Source organism: Lathyrus oleraceus, chromosome 4, assembly GCF_024323335.1.
Source record: "Lathyrus oleraceus cultivar Zhongwan6 chromosome 4, CAAS_Psat_ZW6_1.0, whole genome shotgun sequence".
Lineage (NCBI taxonomy): Eukaryota > Viridiplantae > Streptophyta > Magnoliopsida > Fabales > Fabaceae > Lathyrus > Lathyrus oleraceus.
In genome coordinates, this window is record NC_066582.1 from 291,958,824 (window position 1) to 291,964,893 (window position 6,070).

Consider the following 6,070-nt stretch of genomic DNA (forward strand, 5'->3'; position numbering starts at 1 on the left):
AGAAACAGAGATCTGGGTAAGGGGGTTGGTTATGCAATGGGAAGGTGTTAGGCACCCAAAACATCCTAGGTACTCCTAGGGAGCCCTTTTCACACTTGTTGTAAGGTTGTTTGTTTTGTGGAAATTTTGTTTGTGCAAACATGATTGAAGAGATGAGAAGAGAATATACAAGTTTATTTACATTTTGTATTTGGATGGATAAACCCATTGCCTACGTACCATCTTATAAAAAGATTAGGATCAAAACCTCGTAGTTCGGGGTAAAAATCTCAAAATGAGTTGGTGAATTGATTGGTCAAAAAGCCTTAAGGTCTTTTGTTATCCAAGGGAGAAAACTCGACCAAACCACAAATCCATCATGTGAGGATAGCTTCAACATGCTAGTGAGGGGTTAACCCTATAATAAGCATGGAAGACTCATTGTCCATCACTAAGGATATAGGTGAGTATTATATCTACCACAAAGATAACTCAAACCTAATAGCTAAAGATTATGGAAAAATTGGATTAAGAAGTGGTCATTGAAACCACAAAAAGAAACTTGAATGGGTTATATTTACCAATTAGAAGTATGTACAAAATAGTCAAAGTTGACTTAAAGATTCAATTCAGAATAAGTATTGTGAAAAGAAAGTTTGAAAATCAAAAGCATAAGGCTTAGGTTTCTAATGTTTGAAAGCAAAGGTTAAATGTTTGCATAAAAGGGTTTGGCTTGGGTTAGAGTGGAGAGATGAAGAAGAAGGGCTAAGTCCTAAGTAAAACAAAAAGAGAAGGGATGAAGAATCAAAACCACAAAAGGAGTCCCTCTCTTGAGATTATATTGATGATCCAAGTAGCTCTCATCCTTTGGAATAAGCAACCACAAAGCATAAGCAATCAAACAAGTCTCTTAAAAGATCCTCAATGTATTTTTGTATCTTCCACTTGGATGAACATGGTAATGGTCCTTCAATTGAGCTCATAGCATCCCTAGCACAAAAGCACACACACATCAAAAGTTCCATGAAGTAAAACAAGAATGGACAAGAGTGAGTTTAGAGATTTGGTCCTTATAATCCATCTTCATCATTAAGATCCTTTTACTCCAATCTTGCATAAGGAAGGTCCTAGAATCTAAGTCCAATTCTCCATTTCTTTGCATAGGGAAAGTCCTAGAAACTAAGTCCATTGCTAGGCATTTGGTCCACAACAATCAAAACAAAAATACAAGCACAATAATATATACACAATTATGTGCTCAAGTGAGCAAAAGGCAAATGACATTAGCATAAACTTGTGCTCAAGTGAGCAAAGAGAAAAACAAATGGATAATATGTGCAAGAATAGTAAATTGCATAAAAGTAAATTGCATAAAGTAAATGTTAATTGTTAATAGTTAGTGTTAGTAGTTAGTGTGCCATAAGGCAAATTTAGTGCTATGTTAAGCAATCGTAACTGGACTTATGTAGAAGTCACAACTATCTGAGGCCGGTCAATAATAATGTAGGCAACAAACACAAGTTAGGAGTCTTGATTAGTGAACCAAGTCCCAAAAACTTGCCATGCCAAAAAAAGAAACGAGAATTGATCTTGTATTGGTTTAAGCCTTTTGCATGATTTAGAAGACAACCTATCCTTAATGCAAAGCCATCCACTTGATCAATTGATCAAGATGAATTAGATTTGAATCAAGGAAGATTAAATCTCCCTAACCAATGCTAACTTATCAACCTTCAACTCATTGATCAAAAGGAAATAAGAAGAAGATGGATAAGAGAAATGGAAATGGCAAAATTAAAATGCATTAATTGAAGTACAATGTACCAATCCTCATATGTTGACCAATAACATTGAAAGTCAAGGTCAAACAATCAAAAACAGAAGTGAGGTGAAGATTGAGAGTCAAGAAATGAATAAACTATTTTTGGCATTTTCATATTTAAAATTAAACTTGAATTAAAATAATGGAAAGGTCAAACTTCAAAATTACTTCAAATCAACCTTGAAATGTCCAAGTAATTTATTCCAAGCTCAACAAGGTCAAACAAAGTTTGACAAAAAATTTCAGCATTTTTAAAAGTCAGAAACTATTTTTAATCAATTAAAAATGAATAAAAATAACCTAATTGAACTAAAATCTCAAATAAATCTCAAATCAATTCAAAAATTGATGAGAATATTTTTCATAGATTCATCATCATTCAAATAGGTTAGGAAAATATTTTTGTATTTTTTGAATATCAAAAACTATTTTAAATGAATTAAAAATAACCAGAAAAGAGAAAATTCACAAAAAATATCAAATGACAAAATAAAAAATATAAAAATCAGAAATAGAAACTAGAAATTATTTGGGAAATAATGCAATTGGTCCCATAATTTTGGAATTAAAAATGAGAGAGATATGATTTTTTGAAATAAAAGGAATTAAAGAAAATGAAAATCAGAAAATGAAAATGCAAAAAAACAAGGAGCGTTAGATCTGAGCTCATTAATTGAGCTGGCAGATCACACGCTCTAGAGATGCGCTTCCACCATGTACCTTGGTCAACCGCGTCATATGCAACATTAAAACAAGTCATAAGAACTAATGGCCGAGATTAGATCTGGACAACTCCATCCAATGGCTCAGATTCAAACTGGAGAGAGGCGGCCACCGGAGCCACCTTCTTCTCCGGTGAGCATGCGTTTCCCGGCCAAATTTGCAGGGATTCAAAAGGCAGCCAAAGTACATGATCCTTATACCAAAATGAAGCTGGGGTGATGTACATCACCCCTGTAACCTTGAATCACACTCAAGATTCCTATAGGTTGAGAAATCTGAGGTGGAAGATTCAGGTATGGAAAATGCAGATCAAGGAAAAACGAAATTGAAGCTACCACTAGCTTGCCTCTCAAGTGAGGACTTCAAAAAACATTAGATCCAAGCAAAAAGGTCCATGGATGATGAGAATCGAAGAAAATACCAGTTGGAATGTAAGCTTGAGTTCTGGTAATTTGAGCACGATGCCTTGTTTGCTTTGCTAAAACAGAAGTTCAATGAGATGAATGATGAAGGTTTAGAAGCATTTGATCTAAGAATTCAACCAGATGAAGTTGAATTTTAGATCTGAAAAATTTGAGAGAAATGCATTTGCTTCTTTAGTGATGGCTATGGAAAGAATTCTGCAGCATTTCAGGTTGAATTAGGCGTGTAAAATGAATGGAATGAGGTCTCTATTTATAGAGGAAGTGGCAAGAAGCTTGTGATCAATCTGTGTGCATGGCATGTGAAGCTTCATTGCATGGGCTTGCATGATCATGCACAAGGCCCCAAAACAATGCCAAATGAATTCTGAGCATCAGCCAAATGGAATTGGACGTGTGACTTGCAAGGCAATTGCTTATGTACCAAGATTTCAAGTGAATTCCTCAATTGTACCTAAACAATCAACTCTTCGAAAGTACCATTTAGAAAATCCAAACATAGGCATATGGGTAATGGTTGGAAAGGTCTTTGTATAAGGAAAAAATGTTATGTTGGACAAAAACTAATTTGAAGTGTGGAAATTTATGAAATTTGAGTTTAAAGTGCAAGGTGCAAGATATGTGAAGGCACGGTTTCTAAATTTGGCCAACTTTGAAGCCCTTCTGTTTTGATGATGCAAGCATCAAATGGAAAAACCGCAAACATCAAAGTTGTAGATCTTTTCAAGACAATCAAAGTGGACTCAAATTTTGCATCATTTGGATTTTTGATGAAAGAGTTATGGGCACTTGAAGTTGGACTTTTTTGACTTTTAATGCATTTGAACAAAAAGGACCTATAATGTCTTGCATTATCACATGTATTTCCTTTGAGATTTTGAAATTTTGTTAAACATAACATTTAAAGTAGACAGCTTAAGCTTTCCAATGCATTTGATCCCACCTCAAAATCATAAACAATCAATGAGTTATGTCCTTGGGAAGTTAACCTATAATTAGGGTTTCAATCAAAATGACCTATAATGTATTGGAGTGGAAGATGGTCTTCCAAGCTTCAAATCAATTTTTGATGAACTTGAAAGTTGTTCATATTGTCCTTAAGAAAATTTCTGCTTTTGGAACCATCTCCATTTGACCAACACATAAAAAGTTAGGTCTTAGTGCATTTCAAAATAGTCAGATGAATTGACTGATCAACTTCTCAAGTCCATGCCTCATATCTTGATGAATTGATGATTGAGGACACTCAAATAAGTTCAAATATGCATGAAATGATGAATTAAATAACTTCCCTTGATTGTATTTGATCATGGGCTGAGGTTGCTTCAAGAGCAAGGCATTGTGGTGCACGGATGAATTAGGATTTCCTTGAAGAACAAGACCTCAAACCCTTTGACTTGCTTTGATCAAAATGATGAATTGAGGTACTAGGGAGGCATATTTGATGGATGAGAGCTTTGGGAACCATTACCATGCTTGCTTTCATCTCCTCTTGACCATGTCTTTGTACTAATGATCTCCTTGAAGCTTTGGACCTTGTGATTGCTCAAGCTACAAAACAAAAGATGTTAGTGGCATATTTTTTTGCTTTTGGTTAGTAAACAAAATGAGAAAAGAAATGATGTACAATTCAAGCATGCTTGGTGATCTCAAACCATCTCACAGAAGGTCCCACCCAAAGGCAAAGGGAACCAAGATGCTAATGATCCTTGAGGCTATGCAAATGCAATGTTATGATGCCATGAGGGATCTTAGGGCCAAAATTGGGGTCTTACACATTCCAGAGCTAAGCACATAGAAATAAAACATCATTTCATTAGAGACAATGTTCAGAAAGGGGTAATATCTTTAAAATTTATTGATACAGACCATCAATGGGATGATATTTTTACTAATCCCCTCGCTGAAGATAGATTCTCTTTTATTTTTAAAAATTTAAACATTCAAATTTGTCCAGAATAAATGTGCTTCTCTGAAATAGCAGAATAAGGCTCTAAACTAAAACATCTAGTATCTGGATCTGACTCTGATGCTTCTACCAATTGGGAGACATCTGAATCAGAAATCCTCAGGACCCAACCCCTTGGTATTCCTGAAGATTAGATAAAGTAACACGTGGAACCTCATGCGTCTGACCTTGAAACTTCTAGACAACTGTCTAGCAGAAATCAAGAGACAGACTCTTGAAATCTCCTCGAGCAATATGCTGATTTGGGGATTAGACTTCCATCATGGGATGTAATCATTCTCCTTCAAATGTGCAAACTTGGTTAACGTGTTGCATTTAATTATTTAACATCTAAACTACTTCTAATGATGTCGTTTTGCATGCATCTATGTGGGTATAAATTCATTTCACACATCACAATCTCACACTTTACACTCACGCCCTACACGAATCCTCATTCTCTCAGTTCTTCATCATCTTCTTCAAGGTTCCTGCATTTTTTTTAACAAGTTCTTCGTTCAAATTTCATCTTCAACATTGTTCTACATGGATGCTCAACATAAATCTGTCTACAACTTCTCTCAACAGATGAACTCAATGGAACAAACACCCATTTCTACTCAACAAACAACATCAACCACTGGCGTTGTCTCAACCCCCATCTACAGGGAACCCCATATTCTTGACCGTGAACCTCACATTCACCTAGCAACACCTTTTGAGAAGCTGGAGGTACTATGCAAATCACTAGTGGATTTTGAGAACATGAAGAGAAATGGCGTAGACCTAACTGAAGAGTTAAGAATGCAAAGGTGGGAAACCTTTTTTCAGAGACTCTATGGCCCTGTGTACACATATCTGGTGAAGGAATTTTGGCGTTTCACAAACTCAGATGATCACTACATCGTATCTCACGTGCTAGGAGTCAAAATAGTCATCACTGAGAAATCTATTGTCTCCCTTATGAATATGGAAAAGACAGGAGGAAGACACATCTACAACATCAACCCTAGGGCAAAATATTTGTTCCAGGAAATCAACCCCACTATCTTTCAACAGAACACTGAGGGAAAACACTCCAAAAACAAGGAACTCCATCAGAACCTTAGTGTTTGGCTGAAGATTATCCTAGGCACCATTCATCATCGGCTGCATCAAACTCCTATGACTAAATCA